Genomic DNA, 21813 nt, shown 5'->3' on the forward strand with positions numbered 1-21813 from the left:
GAGCTCATGGCTGATGGTGATGGCTAATTCCACTGGGAGCAGGTCAAACAACTGACCTTCCCGGGGAAGGGATGGCATCTCAATGCATGGAGACGCCTGGAAACAGGGTAGCCTCAGGGACTCTGTCCTAAGGTGGTAATTTACATATTGAAAAAGCTTTAAAAGCACTGTCTTGGTCTCCTTGGGCTGCCACACCAAACAAAATACCGTAGACTGGACAGCTTAAACAGAAACTAATTTTCTTATCATTCTGGAGGCTGGAGTTCTGAGATCAGGGTCAATTTCCGGTGAGGACCCCCTTCCTGGCTTGCAGAAAGGCTGCCCTCTCACTATGGGCTCACCTGGCAGAGAAGGAGAGACAGAGACTGCGAGAGAGGTTGGTCCTGTGCTCTTTGGTGTCTCTTTTTAGGCAGGAACTAATCCCATGAGAGCCCCACCCTCATGATCTCATCTAACTCTAATTGCCTCCCTAAAGCCCCATCTCCAGGTACCATCACTTTGGGGTTTAGGCTACAACATGTGGATTTGGGGGGCCACAGTCATTCAGCCCAAACCACCCAAAGTTGTTTATCTAACCTAAGCATCCAGCAAAATTAATCTAAGTGCACTGAGGTACAGACCTGAGATGGAAGCTCATGTAGCCATCAAAAACTCAGTTTAAAAAAAAAAAAAATTGACAGCTTAGGTTTATCAGCTAAGGTCTGTTGATTGTCTTTGGCCCACTTGAGCAAGAGAGGACTTGTGGAAAGATGTTAGAGGCTGAGGCCACCCAAAAGCAAAGTGAAGCTGGAGACCCAGTGGAAATTGGGCCAGAATAAAGATGGTTCCAGAGTTGTGGGCAACAGGGATCTCCCTGCCCAGTGGTCTCTCATGAGAACCCTGAAGCGGCAGTGAGCAACCTGAGAATAACCCTTCCCTCTTTGCCTCATGCACCTGGGGGATGCTGCCAGCCTGCACTGAAAGACACCAAATGGCTCTGAGTACTTGTCTTTGGGAGGTGCAGTGTCGGTGTTTTATCCTCTACTTTTCTGTATTTTCCCCATTTTTTCTAGTACACCAAATCTGTACTTCTTTATTTTAAAATATCTGTGTGAGGGGATCCCTGGGTGGCTCAGCGGTTTGGCGCCTGCCTTTGACCCAGGGCGTGATCCTGGAGTCCGGGGATCGAGTCCCACGTCGGGCTCCCAGCATGGAGACTGCTTCTCCCTCCTCCTGTGTCTTTGCCTCTCTCTCTCTCTCTCTGTCTATGATAAATAAATAAATAAGTCTTTAAAAATAAATAAATAAAATAAAATAAAATAAAATATCTGTGTGAACAGTTTGAATGCACTGCTTCCAGGGAAAAATACAATTTAGGACTGGAACCAGGTAACACTGCAAGGGGGCTTTCTGGAAAGCTAATTGGGTTTCAGGCAACCAAGAACTTCACCTTTCCCTCTGTTGACCTACCACTTTCTCTCTATCAAAACCTCCTCTTAAAAGATGGTATGATAGGGGGATCCCTGGGTGGCTCAGCGGTTTGGCGCCTGCCTTTGGCCCAGGGCGCGATCCTGGAGACCCAGGATCGAGTCCGCATCGGGCTCCCAGCGTGGAGCCTACTTCTCCTTCCTCCTCTGCCTCTCTCTTTCTCTCTCTACATCTATCATGAATAAATAAATAAATAAATCTTAAAAAAAAAAAAGGTGATATGATGTCAGTTACCTTCAGGAAATTCAATAAGAATAACTACAATAACAATAAATCCAGCTAACAGTTGTTGCCCGGGACTAAATTGTGTGCCCTCCCTAACCCCCGCCCCCCCCCCGAATTCAAACATTGAAGTCCAACTGCCAGTCAGTGAGACTTGGTGGGGGCCTAATCCCACAGGATTGGTGGCTTTCTAAGAAAAGGAACTGAGATCTCTCTCTCTCCTCCTCCTCCTCCTCCTCCTCCTCTCTGTCTCTCTGTCTCTGTCTCTGTCTCTCCCTCCCTTCCCCTCTCCTTCTCTTTCCCTCCCTCTCTCTCCCTCTATCTCTCCCCCCACCTCCCCGTGTCTCTCTCCTCTACCTCTGTCTCTCTTTATCTCTCTCTCTCTCTCCTCACATATGCCCAGAGGAAAGGCCATATGAACAGAGGGAGAGGCGGTCCTCAGGAAGCCAGGAGGAGGGTTCTCACCAGAATCTAGCCCTGCTGGCACCCTGATCTCACACTTCCAGCCTCCAGAACTGTGAGAATGTAAATTTCTGTAGTTGAAGACACCCATTTTATGGTATTTTTTTTTTACAGCAGCCCAAGCAGACTGATATACTTACTGTATTCTCAGTGTTTTACATGTATTAACTTAGTCTCATAAACACCCTAGAAAGTAAGCACTTATTATTACACCCATTCTTCAAATGTGGAAATTTGAAGCACAGAGGTACTACAAAGCTCACTTAAAGTCAACACAACCAATCTGTGCCAGCACAGCAATGAGGATCTGAATCAAAGCAGGCTGGCTAGTGCCAGTCCATGCCTACCATGTACTGAGCATTTACATGCATTATCTTGTTGGGTACCTAAAACTCTATGACTGGGGTATTATTCTCCTCATTTTCCAGTTAAGGCAACTGAGCCTGAGACAGGTTAAGAAATGGGCCAACTTGACACAGCTAGAAAGTTGAGGCTGGTCCCAAACAACTTCACATCAGCATCAGAGCCCTGCTCTTAAACACAAGTAAATTCCAGAGGGATTTTTTTTTTTTTTGCATGTTGTCTTGTCTCTATGGCCCACCATATAAGAGTTGATATGATTCTAAGAAATTTTCTTGCTGCATTTAACTTCAGAACACTGCACCCAACTATTACCCATAGATTCTTTTACAACATATTTGATAGTCCTAGTATTCTACAAGTAATTTTAATCAGAAAAATAATGCAAGTTAGAATCAGATCATTTCAAATGATCCGGCAGGATGAATGAGCACCCTAGGAAAAATCATAAACTCTCAACTTCGCAGAGTCGAGTGTTTGTTTCTTGTGTTTAGGCTTGCTCTAAAAATCTATTTAAAATTGTACCCCTTTGGGACACCTGGTGGCTCAGTGGTTAAGCATCTGCCTCCAGCTCAGGGCATGATCCCAGGGTTCTGGAATCAAGTCCCACATCAGGCTTCCTGCATGGAGCCTGCTTCTCCCTCTGCCTGTGTCTCTGCCTCTCTCTCTGTGTCTCTCATGAATACATAAATAAAATTTTATTTTATTTTATTTAAAAAAAATAAAATTGTACCCCTTTCGGGCACTTGGCGGGACTCAGTCAGTTAAGCATCTGCCTTCAGCTCAGTCATGATCCCGGGGTCCTGGGATCAAGCCCACATCAGGCTCCCTGCTCAGCAGGAAGCTTGCTTCTCTGTCTCCCCCTGCCCCCTGCTCATGTTCTCTCTCTTTCTGTCAAATAATTTATTTGATAAATAAAAATAAAAATTTTGATAAATAAAATCTTTAAAAAATAAATAAAATAAAATTGTACCCCTTTATTGCTCCCTCATCCCCTCATTACTCAAACCTCCTTAATCCAGCTCAATTCCTTTTATTTATAGCTCTTATCACCTTCTAACTTGCTGTATGTTTTACCTATTTATTATCTGCATGTCCCCTGCACTGTGGGCCTGGCACTGTGTGGTGCTCAGTTTTCAGAATTTTTCTCCAAGGACTTATTTGTTGTATCTTAAGTGAAAATGCCTGCCCAAAACAAACTTTGGAGGAAATAGAGGCAAAATTGTTTATTTTCCTTTGGAATTCTTTTTAATAAGTCATATATTCAAGTGGTTCAAAATGCAGAAGTTATACCAGGTTGGATAGTGAAAAGTCAAATCTCCATCCTGTTTTCCTTTTTAAATTTTATTGTTTGTTTCCCTGGACACAGTGTTATCGATTTCTTTTGTAAATACATATATATATGTAGATCCTATCTTCTCTTACACAAACATTACCCCATATTTATATGTATACACTGTAGTATAGGTGGCCTTTTTTAAAAAAAAAAAACTCAACAATATAAGGTAACTAAGGAGGAATTAAATACTTTCCAAAATGTGTTCTTCACTAATCTAATTATGTGTGAGCATTTAGTATGTGCATGGGGGAAAAATGCCAGGAATCTTGTGTTTCGGTCATTTCTTCTTGCCATCTTGAGTAAATGAAGTGACATGTCACACTGCTAACTCAGCTGTCCATGCTGATGTGCCCCAAAGGGGCTGGGGTGAATTTGCTCACAGGAGTCATAGGTGGTTACGGCACCTAAAGGGTGCATACTGAGCATTTCTAAGATTATAGACACTTCCAGATTGGTTTTTAATGCATGTTCATATATGTTGTGTTAGTGTTCTCCAGAGAAATGTAACCAAATAGGTAGGATGTGTATATGTATATGAGTGTGTGTGTGTGTGTGTGCGTGTGTGTGTGTGTGTATACACATGACAGAGAGAGGGAGAGAGAGAGAGAGAGATTTAAGGAATTTATAAAGACTTGGCTCATGCAATTATGAAGGCTGGCAAGGCAGGCTCAAGACCCAGGAGAGCTGATAATGCAGATGAAATTCAAAGATTTTGCAAAATGAAGAAAAGTTCTGGAGATGGATGATGGTGATAGCTGCACAGCAATGTGAATGTACTTAATGCCACTGAATTGTACACCTAAAAAGGATTAGGGAGGTAAATTTTATGTGTATTTTACTATGATTAAAAATAAGTTAAAAAATTTAACAACAAATTAAAAAAATTTGTTTTTAATCATCTCACTATTTGTGTGGGTCAGAAATTGAGGAGCAGCTTAGCTAGGTGGTTCTGGCTCAGGGCCTCATAAAGTTGTAGTTGGATGTTGGCTGGGGCCATAGTCACCTGACTATCCAGAGGCTTAACTGGGGTGGGAGTGTCTGTTTCCAAGATGGCCATTACGTGGCTGCTGGCTGGAGATCTTCATTCCACACCTCAATTGAGGCAGGGAGCCTCAATTTCCCACACATTGACCTTTCCTCAGGGCCGCTTGAGTGTTCTCATAACATGGCAGCTGGCATCCCCCAGAGCAAGCCATGTCATGGGAGAGAGAGAAAGAGGAGCCACGTGTTGTTTATGATCTAGCCACACATTCATCATCATGACACACTCTTCATCATTTATGCAACGTCTTCTTTGATAGTAGTGAGTCACTGAGTCCAGCTCATACTCAGGAGAGGGATATTAATCTGTACCTTTTGAAGGGACTAGTGTTCAAGTCTTTTTAGATGTATTTTTTTTTTTTTTAGATTTTCTTTATTTATTTGAGAGTGAGTGAGTGAGTGAGTGAGCACAAACAAGGAGGAAGGGCAAGGGCAGAGGGAGAAGCAGAGTAGGGAGCCCGACACGGGGCTCGACCCCAGGACCCTGGGATCATGACACGAGTTGAAGGCAGATGCTTAACTGACTGAAGCACCCAGGCCCCCTGTAAACATATTTTAAAAACACTCTACCATTTGAACTTACATTGGAACAAATTCTAATGAAAACTACTTAATTTTTCCAAGCTTCTGTTTGCTCAAATGACCCTGATGAGAGTGGTGGCATATGTGGCCTGGTCTGAGTTTCCCTGAACTGCATGGTATAGATGGCTCCACCAAAAGAAAAGGATTCTGTTTTCAGAAGGATGGGGAAGGGGTGCAGGGCAGTCAGATGTGTCCAGATGCCTGCTGCACAATCACTTTGGTTTCAGCACGTGGCAACACAAACAGACTCCAGCAGAGGCATTGCTCGTTACTTGTCTCAGTATTATAGGAGTCTCAGCATGTTTTCATTTGACTTGTTTTCATTTTCAATTTTTAAAACCTGTGGTAAAATACACATAACAAACTTCGCTACTTTCACCATTTTTAAGTGTACATTTCAGTGGCACGAAGCATAATTCCCATTGTTGTGCAGCCATCACAGCCTCCATCTAGACCCTGTCTCCGCTGGGCCATACCTTGCTACCTCCCCCTCCCTGCAGCGCCTCCAAAACCACCATTCTACTCCGTATCTCTGTGAATCTGTCTGCCTTGGTTACATCCCACAGATGGACTCATACTGTGTTTGTCCTTCCATGACTGGCTTATTTCACTTGTCACAATGTCCTCAGTGTTCATCCATGTTGTGCCACATGTCAGATTTTTCTTAGACACTTCCAGATTGGTTTTTAATGCATGTTCATATATGTTGTGTTAGTGTTCTCCAGAACACTAAAAAAAAAAAAAAACTCAACAATATAAGGTAACTAAGGAGGAATTAAATACTTTCCAAAATGTGTTCTTCACTAATCTAATTTTGTGTGAGCATTTAGTATGTGCATGGGGGAAAAAATGCCAGGAATTTAAGGCTGAATAATATTGCACCGTACGTATGCATCACATCATGTTATCCAGCCATCTAGGCATGGACGGGGGTTGCCTCCACCTTCTGCCTCTTGTGAATCATACTGCTGCGAACATGGATGTGGAGTCTCAGCATCATACCAGTAATTCACCTGGAGTAATTGAAGAGTTTGTTCTAGGATTTAGATCCCGGACTCTGAGAGCTTCAGCCACGTCGAGAAAAGAGCGCACTGTGCTGGCAGAAGAGGTGGGTTGAGGTCGGTGTTCCGCTGCGTGTCAGCCACATGCTCTCTGACCCCAGGGCTTCTGGGCAGCTCAGATGAAATGACAAAAAGAAGTGGCTGGAAAAACAGTTAAAGAAGGAAGCAGAAATGACAAATGCGTGGTTGCCTAACTCCTTTTCCCAGCTCCTGGCTTACCCTGCACCTGAAGATTCCTCAGGGCAATGTTTCCGGAGGGCACATGATATTGGTTCTAAATGGAAGCCAGTCACTGGAGCGTTTGTCCATGGGACACCTAGGTCCAGAAGCTCAGAGCTGAAAGCACTTTAATGAAATAAAAATCCTTTCTCTTCCCAAAATGGTTGGCCTTGGCCTTTGGGTAGCCTTTATCCTCAGTATTCTTTCGGGCTCATCTGATTCTTCCCCCCAGAAGTCAACTGACTTGCAGTATCATTGACACTAATCCCTCATTTTCCTAATATACAAAAACTCCTCAATTCCCACCTTACAGCTGTGCCCTGGTTATAAATGCAAAGATTCCTTCTGGAAGGATCCACAAGAAACTAACAGTAGTTGCCTTTAGGCAGGGAGATTTGGGGCTTGGGCTAGTGTGACCGAGAACCTATCTTTTAGTGTAAACTTTTCCGTATTTTTTTTCAGGGGACGATTTTATATTGTGTTTCACTTTAAAAAATAAAAACATTATTATTATTTTTTTAAACATTATTCTTGAAGCAAGAACACATACTGTGTGTTCATTCAACTGAGTCATTGCGGGTGGCGGGGAGGAAGACTAAAATGGAAAAGGAAACAGTTCCTGAATCAGAAACTGAAGCCAGCCCAAAGAAAATTATAAATCAGATGAAGGTGCCTTAGAGGCAACAGTGTGTAAGATCTGTCAACAAACAGGATGGGAATCAGATAGAATTGGGAGCAAATTCTAGTTTTACCACTTAGTAGCAGAGTGGCCTGTCTGACCCTTTCAAGTTTCTGTTGCTCTGTGCACAGAATGGGGATTGTAATGTCCATCCCTTATTACTAACTTTGTAAGGGTATTTGGTATTTTTCTGAGGGGAATTTAGAAAATCACAGGTCCCCAAGGAGGAGAGGAAATTTCACTTGTCTGCTGTGTGCTGATGATCACGCTGAGTGTTTACTTGTATTTTATTTAATCTTCACAACTATCGTGCCATGTGGGTACTGTAATCATCCTTGCTTACAGAGAGGGGGAAGCTTGGAGAAGTTCAGTAACGTGTTCAGAACCCCCCAACTAAGAGTGACAGAGCGGGATTCGAATGCAAGTCTGTCTGGTAACAAAGCCCAGTTCTCCACTCTCCTCGCTTGGACTTCAGTCCCCAGGACAGACATATGGAGACTTTTAAGGCAAGTAGCACTCCGACTGAATGCCCCGGGAGGAGTATGAGCTATGTCTCCTGACGACCTGTCCCAGGTAGGTTTCCATCCAGAGCACAACCAGCACTCACTTGATCTCCCCTGGCGTTTGCCTGGCCTGGTGTAGTTCACTGTCAGGTGGACGATGGTCCTACAATGGGGACAGCTTGGTTCTCAGGGTGACATGTGGCACATTTCATGGAGCCGCCCAGCTACTGTTGGGTACACCCTACCTCCCCACTTGAGGGGGTAGGTGAGAGCTGCATTCAAGGAACCCTTGTCCTAGGAGGTACCCCTCATGCTGCTCCCACCTCTCCCCTCCACTACCCCCAACCCAACATGTAATCCTGCCCTACTCCAACACCTACACTTAACCTAGGCTGGGCCCTACCCCTCTCTACACCTAACTCCACCCCTTCCACCCCCAATGCTACTCCTTACCTACCCTTACCCCTACCCTTAACCAGATCCCTACCCCAACCTCACTCCTACCCCTACACCTACCCCTAACCCTACACCTCCCCTGACCCTATCCCTACTCCTAAACTTACACTTACTCTTACACACACACCTACCCCTACTCCTACACCTATCCTGAACACTACCACTAACCCTACCCCTGCACATACCCCTAACACTCTCCCCCACCCCTAACCCTACACTCACCCCTACCTCACTCCTATTCCTTCCCCTACCACTTCACCTACCCTTACTCCTACCCCTACCCCTATCCCTATCTCTAACTCTACCCTGAACCCTAATCCTCTTACTACGCCTACCCTTAACCTTAACCCTTTACCACTACACCTCCCCCAACCCCTAAACCTACCCCTACCCTAACCACTACACCTCCCTCTACACTATGATTACCCCAACGCTTCCCCTCCCCCATCACTACCTCTATCCCTACCCCTAACTGTACACCCAAGCCTAGCCCTAAACCAACCCTAACACCAACCCTAAGCCTACTTAGTCCTACCCCTACTACTACACCTAACCTCACCTCTATACCTACCCTAAACCTACTCCTAACACTAACCATACTTATAACCATAGCCATACTCCTACCCCTACTTTACCCATATCCCTAACCCTACCCCTTCTCCTACCCTACCCATAATCCTACACCTTCTCCAACACCTACCCCTACTCCTACCCCTAACCATATTATACCCAAAAACCCTAACCCTAACCCTACCCCTATGCCTAAATGTAGCCATACCACTACACTTACCCCTACCCCTAGCCGTACCCCTACTCCAACCCCTAATTCTACCTTCCCTCTCCCCCTCCCCAATCACCATCCTTATCACTATCTAAGCTTACCTCTACCTCTAACCCTAACTGCAACCCCTAAACCTACGAATACCCCTAAACTTATCCTTACCCCAACCCCTACGCCTAACCAAACTCCATCTCTACCCCTACACTACCTATAAGACTACCCCAATCCCACCCCTACCCATACCACTAACCCTACCATATACAACTCCTACTCCTACCTTTACCACTACCCGACATATAACCCTACTCCTACCATACCACTTCCCTTACCCCAAACACATTCCCTATAACTACCCCTATTTCTACACCGACGCCTCCTCTTCCCCCTATCTCTAACCCATATGCTAACACACTAAACCAACCCTAAATGTATCCCTAAACCTAAATGTCCCTAAATCTACTCTATGCCTATCCCTAACTCACCACTATCCATACCCCTAGTCATACCCTTACAATCTAAGAAATAAGGGCTCCATGAATGCAGCTTTCAATAGTACAACAGTACTATTGTAATAACTTTGTACGGGGACAGATGGTGATTACACTTCTCTTGGTAAGAGCTGAGTAATGTACAGAATTGTTGAATCATTAAGTTGTAGCTCTGAAACTAATGTAACATTGTGAGTACACTTGAATAAATATTAAAAAATAAGGGTGTCTGATACAAATCACGGTTGGTCCGTGAAAGGCATTTACACAGCCATTATACATACGAAGGCACCTCTGCAGAGATGATAAAGATTTCTCAAATGTCTTCAATGTTAATTTTTAAAAGATTTATTTGAGAGAGTGTTCAGTGGGGAGGGGCAGAGGGAGAGGGAGAATCTGAAGCAGATTCCTCACCCAGCAGGAGCCTGAGCCCCACGTGAGGCTCTATACTACAACCTCGAGATCCTGACCTGAGCCAAAATCAAGAGTTGACGTTTAACTGACTGAACCACCCAAGAGCCCCTCAAATGTTCGTAAGTGCAAAACCCATGCTGTGAACCTTTGGGGGTGGGAGGACATCTGTGACCCCCAGTCTGCCTAGAAGGACAGGAGGCCTGGAGGGCCTGAGGATGTGAACTAAGGATGCATCCCCTTCTCACCTGGCGTGGTGACAGGACCCTCCCCCAGGACCCTTGGCCTTCAGGGTGAAGGGCTAAGTGCTTACTGGACCCTGCTGACCTACAGTGATGATGTGGGACCCCATTGTGGGTGGAACTGTGGTACCCCATGGTTCCACCACTGCCTGGCATTCACTCTGAGTCCACAGGCTGTTGGAGGCACTCATCCTCTGGATCCGGCTCACAGTGACTAAACTATCCCACTCTCCCCAGTATTGCAGTGCATAAAGAGAAGGTGCTCACACAGCGACTTGTCACAGGTGAGTGGCAGCTGTTCCCTTGTCCCTGCAGGCCACTGTGGGGCTGTGGGGCCGGGTGGGGGTGCTGGGGATCTTTTTCCATTCATCAGTCCGAGAACATCGTGGCTCCTCCCACAGTGTAGCTATTGTGGACACTGCTCCCAGCCTGGGGTCGAGAACACCCTGACCCTCATGCGATGACCATGAGGCAGCTCCTGCAGCCCTTCCACAGCTCCATGGGGTGAAGGCTGTCACCCTGCACCCAGTCCAGGAAAGGAGGCTGCGGTCGGAGCTCGGGCAGCTCACCCGGGACCCTCACTCCCCTGTAAGCCCTGTGCTGTGCAGGGGAGACCCAAGCCATGACCTTTACAGCCCATCCTAGATGCATGGACCCCAACATGTGATGACACCCCCTCCCCACCCTGTGATCTGGGGTGGACGGTCAGGGCTCTCTGGATCCTCCTGGCCCACGAGCAGGCTTGTTCTTCATGAACTGGAACATGGAGTCCCTTGTGCTCCCTCCAGCCCCACCTTCAGGCTATTTACAAATCGTTGAATTCAGGGTGAGTAGTTTAATCACACTCTTGCTGGCATCAGTTTTTTTTTTTTTTTTTTGGCTGACATCAGTTTTTAATTTTGATGAAGTCCAATTCGTTGCTTTTTCCCTTTGGTTGTTGTGCTTGTGGAATCTAAGAGAAACCTTTGATCCCCCCCAAGCCTGCGGGAACACTCGCTGGCCGGCCCATCCACCACCATCTCAGCGCTGGCCCCGGGCTGGGAGACGTCACCCCAAGCATCAGGTGGGCAGTTCCCTGGAGCCTCCTGGGCACCCCCGTGTGCTCCTGATAACAGGGTGGGAGAACTCTGTCATCTCAGCATGACAGCGTGTCCTGGGACCGTGAGTGCCCATGTGTGATCCTCCAGCCATGCATGTCCCCCTCAGAGCTATATGGTTGTCTCCATGCTCCGATCAGACAGATGGGGCTCTGCCAACACGGAGCACACAGAAACATGTGTCCTCTGAAGGTTTTCATGTGGTGTCATTCTTGGATGTGTTCGGTTTACAGCACCATGTAAGAGGACCTGGAGGACCTGCTGGCCTTGATAAGGGCTGATAGCATAGCCAAATACCATCAGGTGAGGCCCAGACAGGTACCATAGATGCTAGAGCACCCACTAGAGGTGGGGACCATACCTGCAAGAGCAGGTGAGGCCCAGGAGATCAGAGCCAAGGATGAGCCAGGTAAAGCCAAACAAGGACCACAGTCATCAGGAACAAGTGAGACCCTGGGGAGGTCCTGGGCTCAGTAGCAAGTGAGGGTCCATCCTGGATCCTAGTCATTGGTAGCCGATGAGCCCAGGTGGGGACCATAGTCACCAGGTCCAGGTGAGGCCCAGGTGGGAATTGTTGCTGGAAGAAGCGGGTAAGGCTGTCAGGCTGCTCCCACTGGGCATACAGGCCCTTCCTCTCATGCCTGGCCAATCTCAAAGAGTCCTGGGCTCCCTTGGGATTTAGGGGAGAGAGGAGCCATTCTGCTCCTTCCTTTCCCCATGTCCCTGGCTCTGATCGGTCCCCACCAGGAGGCCCCCTCTGTTTCAGGCTGCCAAGCAAGGTCTCCACAGGACCCTTGGGATGATGCTGACCTGTCACTGTGGAAGCTCACGGACCATCAGGGATTTTGCAGTGAGTCCCCTGGACACTCCTTCATCCATATCAGGGGTGGAACGCCTGAGGAGCGCCTCTCTGGAAGCTGACCCATGCTCCGAGGTCAGGACCTCATCCCCTGGAGCCCTCTGAGGGCCATGTCTGCCCTGGGCTGACGCTGAGAGACCCAGGAGGCAAACCCGGGAAGTGGGTAGGAAGGGAGCTGGGCCTGGGGGCAGGACCCTGGGTACTCAGAAGAGTGGCCTCCATGCCTGCTTCAGGGAGGGTCAGATGTCTGCCTCCTGCATCCAGGGGCTGGGGGATGAGGGAAGTGTCCAGTCCCTTTGGCCAGGGTTCCTGAGAGTGAGGGGCTCTGGGACAGTGGCGTGCTTTCTGTAGGAGGACGGTATGGTCTATGGCGAGGTCAGAGGGGTGCTCCTCACTCACACCCCCCAGGCCAGGGCCTCCACACACCCGAAAGCTTCTGTGCGGCTGCAGGTAGATGCCAGGGACAAGGTAAGTCTAGGGAGGGAGGGTGGGCAGCAGAGGGAGGGGCCGACCAGCTTGAGCAGGAGGAGGGAAGAGGAGGAGGAGGCTGCCTTGGGGTGGGAATGAGGGAAGGGGCTAAGGGAAGGGGGACAGCCCAGTGGCCTTGGTTGGAGGGGAGGAGGCTTCTGGGTCAATGGCCCCACAAGAACATCAAGGAGGCTAGAGACTCCATGTGGGGTCAACAGGGCTGCTCCCGGCCCCCTCAGCCTTGCTCCCTGCCCAGTGGCTGCTTGGATGAGTCTGGAGTGGGTTGTGCTCAGGGGCTCTGACAAGATAAGAGGTAAAAATGGGCCAGAGCAGCAGAGGTGACAGCAAGAGGGGTGGAGTCAGGGGACAGCAGGGGGATGGCTAGGGTGCAGGGGGAGGCCAACTAGACGCTGGGCAGTCAGGCCCCGGGAAGGTGGGGGGACCTCAGCCAGATAGTCATGGGGGTACCTGGGCCATGCTGACAGCTCTCAGGCAGGTCCATCCCAGGACAGGGGCATGTCACCTCCTGGGGGTGCTGAGGGGCACCTGCCCAGCCCACCACCAGCAACAACCCTTCTCAGACTCCCCAGAATGCTGCCCCTGCCCAACCACAGGCAGCTGGCAGCCCCTGCCCTCCCTGAGCCCAGATGTGGGGGCTGTGGGGCCATGGCCTGGGCCTCAGGGCTCTGCATCTCCTGCCTTCCAGGGAGAAGGAGCTGCCCGTCTCCAGCCCCCACGAGGCCAAAGTGAGAGGCCGTCCAGGGCGCCTGGCAGGATGTGGATGGTAGACTTAGGGCCAGCTGTCCGCAAACCCCGTCCCCCAGGACGTCTCCAGGGGTATCTCCCCAAACCCCTATCCCAGCACTGCACAGGCTGCTGGGAACATGCCCCAGACCCAGAACCGTGGTCAGCACGAGCGGCCCTGTGCCTTTCTGGCTCCTCTGAGTCCCCACAGGGCGACTGGGTGTGGCACCTACCTCCCACGGCTGGAGGCTCATCTGTGCCCCCATTTGTCCTTTTCCAGAAACATCACCAGGAGACCCGGTGCGACTACAAGTGACTAACAATGCTCAGGAAATGGGGCCACTACCATCAGAGTGAGAAGGTGGGGTGCTGGGTACCCCCCGAGGGCACTGTGTCCTGATGGAGCTGGGGAGCCGCCCACAGTCTCCTCCTGCCCCGTCCCTGGGAGAGTCCCCTGCCTGGGGAGAGTCTGCTGCCAGAGCTGAAGCCTCCCAGGCCCAAGGATGGTGGGGGAGGAGCGTCAGTTCAGAGCCATGGTCCCCTGCTCTTTTGGGGGACGGGGCCCAGCTCTAGGGAGACCCAGCCTCTCCGGAGACACCGTGGAGCCAAAGCCGGAATCTTCTAGATACCTCCCACTCCCTGGACTTGAAGATGCCACCCTTGGCCCATCTCACCAGCACTGCCTTCCTTTCTGCAGCTGCATCACTGGGTCTACAAGGGGTCCCACCCCAGGTGCGGGGACAGGTGTGGTTGTGTTTGCTTGACATCGAGAAGGTTAAAGTCAGGAACCCAGGGGAAAAAAAAAGAAAAAGAAAAAAAAGGAACCAGGGAAATACCAGGTAGGGCTTTTCCACTCTTGGCAGATGCATGGCCCTGAGGGGAGGCCTGGGCAAGAGCTGAGGGGAACCTGGGGAGACGGGGGAGGTCACCTGCCTGGGGACCCAGGGTGGCCCCAGCATCTCCTGGTGTCTCTCTGACATGAGGGCCCCGTCCACCTCTCTGCTGCCCCCACCTCAGTCCCACTGTCCCTGGAGCAGGGTGGCCCAGGGTCCAGAGAGGGACAGGGCTGCGGGGCTCTGAGCTCCTCCTGGGCAGGGTGATGGGAGCTGGCACCCTGGATAGGCCTGGAGCCCCAAGTGGGACTGAACAGGTGGGCTGGTGCCAAGTTCCTGCTAGACGAAGCAGGATGAGCTCTGGCCCTCAGGTAGGCCCCATGGGCACAGGGGGCAGTTGTGTTGTCCCTGGCTTCACAGGGGAAGGAAGGAGGTTTCTGCAGGACACACTCACATGGTGGCCAGCAGTGCCCCCTGCTTAGGATGGCAGTTGGTGACAGTTAGGGTTCTGTGTTCCTGATGCTGGCTCCTCCTCCCTGATTCTCCCCACAGGAAATGAAGGAGGAGGCCCAGGTCTCCTCCCAGGACATCAAACAAATAGATCTAGACATCAACAGAACCTTCCGCAACCATATCATGTTCTGGGACCGCTATGGGGTTGGGTGAGGCTGCTGGGCAAACAGGGTTCCGGGAGCCCCAGGGGCCTTCTGGGTAGGGAACATGGGGTCTCTGAAGGCCAGGGGGAATGATGGCAGCAAAAAAACAAAAACAAAACCAAAAAATCCTCAAAACACTCCTGCATGGTAAAGTTTTTGGGATGACCCACGTGCCCCCCACCCCCCGGGGTCTTGGGGATGGGGAGGCCACCAGGATGGGGCCTCCAGGTATCACTGTGTGAGCTGAACCCCAAGGGGATGTGGAGCTGCCCCGTGAAGAGGAGGGGGCAGGGGTGGGGGTTGTGGAGGGGCAGTAAGGGGACCTGGGGTCCAGGCAACACGGCCGCGGCTGGACCAGGACACACATGGACTGAATGAAGGTTGGATGGGTCAAAGTGACACCCGCCCTCAGTGTTTTTATGTATTTCTGAATTTTGTGCATTTTATCTTAGACAGTTTGCACTGTTTGTAAACATACATAGTATGATGCCCAGCCAGATGCCGCCCCTGGTCCAGCCAGGGTCCTGCGCTAACCACACGGGTCCCCAGCAGCAAATGTGTCACAGCAAACCCCAGACCTGGGGTAGAATTTATCTGTAAACCTGTCTGCATGTGTCTTAGAGAATGGGGATGCCCTGTGTCTACATGCCCCCCATGCCAGCACCCCACACACCATACCCCTCACTCCACCCCCCCACCATCACCCAACACTATTATCCCCCACACCATTCCCCCCATGCCACCGCCCCCCATGCCATCATCCTACTCCACCCCCCCATGACATCATCCTACACCTACACCCCCTGCGCTATCGCCCTCCACACCATCTCCCCCACACCATTGCCTCCTGCAGCTGCTTAGTGTGGGACATGTTCACACTTCTCTGGCCACCTTGGGGTTCTCTGGACAGTCTGTTCCCATCAGAAGCCCAGGTGTCCCATAGAGTCCCCAGGGGCCACGCAGAGGGAGGGGAAGGCAGTGTGCCCGCAGACAGGGTCGGTGCAGGTAGATGGAGCAGAGGATGGAGCTCTGTCTGTGTGCAGTGTGCAGTGGCTGGGGACACAGAGGGGCTGACCTGAGGGGTGCCAGGGATGGGGCTTAGGAGCCACAGGCAGAGGTGCACTGGGGCTTCCTGGAGGCCGCTCAGACCGTCTCACCACGAGAGGTCGATGCTCCTCCCTGCAAGGAGCCTGGTGACCCCTGTGTCTCCCTTGGCCCTCAGAGTGCAGCTGGGTAGAGCTGACCTGTGACCCCTGGCCCAGGGGGAGCTGGCCTCCAGCAGCCCTGGTACAGGGGCAGTGGGTGCTGGGGGTGCAGACTCAGGCAGCCTTGCGAAAAGGCAGATGGGTGGCTTCTGGCAGAGCTGAGCAGGGTCTCACCCCTGTATACCCCAAAGTGCTCATAGTGACCAAAGTGGTTTGAATCCTTGTATCTGTGTCAAACCTGCATGAACGTTCCCTGCTCCCTTTGTGACAGCTCAAACCTGGAAGCACCAAAGATGCTCTGGGATGAGCAGGCACGGGGTCCCCCACACAGAATCCACTTCAGGGACACATAGGAAGGTGCTGTGGATGCACTCAGTGCCACGGATGCACCGGCTGTGTTTGCTCAGCGCAGGGGCCAGATAGTGGCTGGTGGTGTTCACAGGACACAGGGAACAAGCCAGAGCAGGGGGAGAGGTGTCAGGAGCTGCCAGGAGCAGGGGCAGTGGGAGCTCCTGGCTCCCAGGGGGGCATTCAGGGTGCGGGGCTGCTCCAGGGCTGGAGGGGGTGCTGGCAGCTCTGGGAGAGCCCAGGAGCTGCACACCCCACCCCAGGAGTTCTAATGGAGGCACACAGAAAACCCCAGAATGCAGATAAACCCACTGTATGTATGAGATTGCTGCCTGTCACCATGTGCAGACCTGACCCCAGAGAATCATCCCCCACTGAGGTGCCCTGAAGACCGCAGGGTCTGCATGGCTGGTGTCTGCACCTCGCTGGCCTTACTGGGCGGGGGGCCAGACTGAGCAGAGCACCCTGGTGTTCCCCCTTCTAGGCAGCAAGCCCTGTTCCATGTGCTGTTGGCCTATTCTGTGTATAACATCGTGAGTGTCCCTGCCCTCAGGCCTCCTGCCCCGCGCATGTCCTTGTCCTAAGTATTGGTGACCAACAGGACTCATAGTTAGGACCCCAGATACCACTGTCCCAAGATGCAAGGGAGGGTCTCTCTCTTCTAGGACCCAGGCAGGGGACTGGGGTGCAGACCTCCCTGTGGGAAGGAGGGTGCCTGAGTGCCCCATTGCTGGGGCTGCCTGGGGCCCTCGCGTGCACCACTGCTATCCTAAAACTCAGGTCTGGACCCTGAAGAGATAGGACTACTAATCAGAACCTGGGCAGGAGGAAGGCTCCCATTCCCCTGAAGTCCCCATGAGACCATGGCTGACCAGGAGGCTGCTCCCCTTCCATGGCACTTTCCAGAAGGGTCCCCCGAGGAGTCCCAGCTCAGATGCTCCATGGCTCCATGGCGGTGTCTTAGCCCTACTACCCCTGTGGGACCTCTCAGAGGCCACAGTCAGGCCCACAACCTGCACTCATGGTGGGGTATCCAGACCTGGCTGGTCCCCTTCAGCCTGGCATACCTCACGGAGGCCCCTCCTCCTGGTTTGAAGAAGGGGGCCATGGCATGGTAGCCACAGGGCTCGGTATCAGGGCCACATGGTGCTGGCGCCTGAGCTGGTCTGGGTGGCCCTGAACCCTGCTCTCTTCACCCTCTGGGAGCCCCCTCTGGGATCCTGGGAGCCTGACGCCCAAGTAGGGAGGGCTCAGAGGGGGGCCTCAGGGGTGGACACCCTCCATGGGGCTCTAGCTCTTGCAGGAGGTGGGCTACTGCCAGGGCATGAGCCAGATCGTGGCCACCCTGCTGATGTTCCTGACTGAGGAAGAGGCCCTCTGGTCACTGGCCCAGCTGATGACCAATGAGAGGCACGCCATGCACTGTAGGGGCTGGCCTGGCCGCTGGTTGGGATTGGAGCTTAGGAGAGCCTCCCTGCAGGGCAGCTGCAGCCATGGGGCAGGCGGGGACTCCCACCCAGCCCACTTCCCCACCGGCAAGGGCACCACCTCCCTAGGTGGCCCTCGGTGTGCTGGAGCCAGGGCCACTGGCCTCACAAGTGCAGACCAGTCTTGCACTCCTGCAGCCTCCTGTCTGGCTGCCTTCTTGCCCCCTAGGCCATCCTGTCAGCCCACAGCCAGACGAAGCCCAGGTGGCAGCGTCTCTCCCCTACTGTATGCCCCCAGCCTGACTCCCAAGCCCCAGAAATGGCCATGCACACCCATCACCCTCCCCGTGGCCTGGACTCACTGCCCCTTGGTGCTGGGGACCCGCCTGCCCCCGTGGCGGCCACTGCAGGAAAATGGGTGCTGGGTCAGACGGGCCTGATCCTCAGCCCAGGGCACCCACCCCACAGAGTCTCTGTGAGGATAAGGGTCGCTGGGCCCTGCCACCCCCGGCCTAGAAGGCAGTCCTGCTCTCTGGGAAGAGCAGGTCCAGTCGGGGTCAGAGGGCTGTGGGCACACTGGGGTCAGGGCGCGGGGGAGGAGGCCCCTGCCAGGACATCCCTGATCACTGGGGGCCTGGGGCCTTCTCAGGCTTCTTCATTCCATGGTTCCCCAAACTGCTGAGATTCCAGGCACATCTCGAATACATTTGAGACCAAGCCCTCCCCAAGCTGAAGCAGCACATGTAGATAGAAGCTCCCCAGAGGCTCCATCCCTGTGGCCGGGGCAGGGGTGGGGGCGGCAGAGTTTGGTGTCAAGTTCCTCCTCCTGGGGGCGCCGGGGGCGCTATCAGGGCTGGGCGGGGGCCGTGGGAGTGTGTCCATCTGGCTCTACAGGGCCGCGGCGTGGGCCGGAGCACATCCTGCCCCTCCGCCGGGACGAGGAACATATGCGCACTGGCATTTATACCCCCAAGTGGTTCCTTCAGTGTTCCATTGACCAAGTAAGGCCACCTAAGGACCCCTGCTCCCTGACCTGCCCCCGGACCCCGGGGGAGGGCCAAGCTCAGCTCCACCCTCCAGACAAGCCAGACCCAACCCCGGGGCCCTAAGATTGAGGTTTGCAGCCCAGACCCATCCTGGGGAAGCCCAGAGGTTCCCTTGAGGAGGTTCTGGGGGATGGGCTATCTGCCTCAGCTCCCCTCGGGGAAGGCCGCGTCAGCCTGGGATGTGGACGAGCCCTCGGCCTATTCTGCAGCCAGCCTGGGGTCCCCTCGAGGCATGGTTTGTGGGTGGTGCTGGCCAGGGTCCGAAGTGGAGAGGCCTGGAGCCCGGATCTCCCCGGGAGGAGTGCGTGCACAGGAGGCCTGTGGGGCCTCGGCGGATGCAGCCAGGAGGGCGACATGGGCTGTGGGCAGTTGGGAGTCCCAGCCCGAGCTGAGACCCCCAGGGGCCCTGCTCAGGCCGCTCGTCCCATCTTGCTGTCCCTTAGACCCCCTTCTCACTCACCCTGAAGCTCTGGGCTGCCTACATCCTGGACGAGGAGCAAGTGCTCACAGCCACGGTTTGCGCAATCCTCAAGGTGCACAGGAATAAGTGAGCCCCGGGAACCCAGGTGTGCCCAAGGAAGGTGGGGGCACTGCTGAGCCACACCCTGGCCTGGGGGTGGGGGGGATGGCTGGGCAGGCAGATTGAGGGGGGGCTCCCTGAAAGGAGCAGCAGGCAAGGGCCTCCCCTGGCCATAGCACTGCCCACGGCGCTCCTGGGCACAGCTGGACCCCCAGCCACTGCCCCGTGAGGCACCTGGGGGCCACAGGGTGGGGCCCCTCTGGGTCTGACTCACACCTACTGCCCAGAGCGCCTCCTGAAGCTGCCCCTGGAAGGTCTTAGGGAGTTTCTGCAGGACTTGCTGGCCCAGGCATGGGCCCTGGAGGACGAGGTGGTGCTCAGACACCTTCTGGCCTCCATGACCCAGCTCTGAAGGATGAAGTGTGACCTGCCCTCCCAGGTGGGCTCAGGGCTCTATCCCCTCCCGATTCAGCCTCCTGGGGCTGCTCACAGTGGACAGAGCCCCCAGGGCCTTCCTCCTCATCTCTGGGCCTCTCTTCTTCTGCTCCAACCTCAGGGAAACCAGGCCAGGGCTGGGTGTGCCGGCACTCACCGCTGGGGCTGGGCACCGGCAGTGTGGAGGGCTGTGGACACGGTCAGGCTGGGGCGCCACGTGGGAGCCGTGAGGACCCCTGGGGCCCCCCATAGCCTGCTGGAGATGCTAACCCCGTCTGCCTCTTTCCAACGGGACCTGACGAGTTCCCCCACGAGGCCCCTGGGCCTGGAGTGAGTGTCTCCAGCCCGCGGGCCTCTCCTCCTTTCTCAAGGCTGAGGAGCCACTGCAGGAGGGAAGTTCCCCAGAGCCTACGGCTGCACACCTACGTCCAGGAACACTGAGGGCTCCAGTTCTGGCCTGGCTGCCCCCAGCCCAGGACCCCTCGCTGGCCCAGCTGCCCCCACAGCAATGGAACTCCCTCCTCATCCTTCGAGTGAACAAGGAGGGTGCAGGCTGGTGGCCCCTAGACATGGGCTTGAAGCCAGAACACTGGGTCCCCTTCCCTTTGGCACCTGCCTGGGCCACCCCAGAGGCTACACTACAGACCAGGCCCTGGAACCCCCACTGGGACTCCCATCACAGGGTCCACCCAGCCCACTAAAGACAATGCTGTAGGGCCCAGGACACCCTTCCTGCCCTGTGCCCACTGTAGCTGAAGCCCCTCGCTGGGCAGTGATGGGCACAGCCAGGGCAGAGCTAGGGCAGTGCTGAGCCTGCTGCCCCAAGGCCTCGCACAGTCCCGGGACCCTCTGACCTCTGCATCCACAGGGAAGCTCAATGCTTGCAGGCCTCTGGAGCAAGCATGATGGTGAGTGTGGGGGCCCTGAGGCTCTGGCCAGCTGGCACCATGCCCTGCCTCATCTCACTGTCCTTCCTAGAGGGCAGCACCCCCCTCCTCCCCCCACACACACAAACACAGGACACAAGCCCCTGACCCAGAGGGACCTGGGCTGGCCTTTCCCTGGGTTCTGTGGGGGCAGGTTCAACATGAGCTTCCCCCAGGGCCAGAATGAAGACTGATGGGATCAAGCCCCCTGTGGCCCTAGCCAGTCCTGGATTCTGCCTCAAGGCTGAGCAAGCCCTCTCAGAGCAGTATTTGGCCTCCTGGGACCTGGGCATGTCCCACAGATCCAGGTTGCTGACCTAGGGCAGCGCTGGGAATAATAGGACATCTCAGGGCAGGGGCAGCAGGGGCAGGCCGGTGGGCCCCACCCTCACCCACACTAGAAGGCAGGCTTCTCCACATGCTGGGTCTCCAGAAGTCAGTCACCTGGCACCAGTGGCCAGAGGCTGGGGACCAGCTGACATGCTGGGACCAGCGCAGGAGCCCATAAGCTGTAGGTCCAGGTCAGGTCTGCTGTCCTCAGAACTGCCTCTCAGGCCCCAACCTCAGGAAATGTGCCCCCACCTGGAGTCTGCCCAGGCTCCAAGGTGGGGGGCTCTAGGACCTATACCCCTGTGTGATTTCTGCTTTCCCCTAAAAGACAGGAAGGTCTCCCTCCCCAGGGGAAGGCATGCACCCTGGGCTCTTAGCCCCTGTTTGCTGTTGAAAGTTCAATAAAGTGTTGTGTTAAAATGCATGGCCAGCCTGTTTCTGTGTCTCCCAGACTTCTGTGCAAGCAGCGTGGACAGACACCCAGAGAGGTGGAGGGCACCGTCCAGGCCCCTGACCAGTCCTTTCCTGTAGAGGGGCCGCCAGGCACACAAAGCTGACATTCCCACATGCCTTCCAAGGTCGGCCAGATGCCAGGGTCAGGACCAT

The 21813-nt window shown here is 53.5% G+C and overlaps 1 long non-coding RNA gene across 1 annotated transcript; it reads left to right on the plus strand.

Moving 5' to 3' along the window:
- The first annotated feature begins 13157 nt into the window (after positions 1–13157).
- Positions 13158–15228, plus strand: LOC119874588. The gene is made up of 3 exons (XR_005370737.1): positions 13158–13574; positions 13762–13842; positions 14179–15228. It is a non-coding gene; the product is annotated as an uncharacterized LOC119874588 (long non-coding RNA).
- Positions 15229–21813: the final 6585 nt, after the last annotated feature.

Source organism: Canis lupus, chromosome 15 (assembly GCF_011100685.1).
Source record: "Canis lupus familiaris isolate Mischka breed German Shepherd chromosome 15, alternate assembly UU_Cfam_GSD_1.0, whole genome shotgun sequence".
In the NCBI taxonomy this organism is placed as follows: domain Eukaryota; kingdom Metazoa; phylum Chordata; class Mammalia; order Carnivora; family Canidae; genus Canis; species Canis lupus.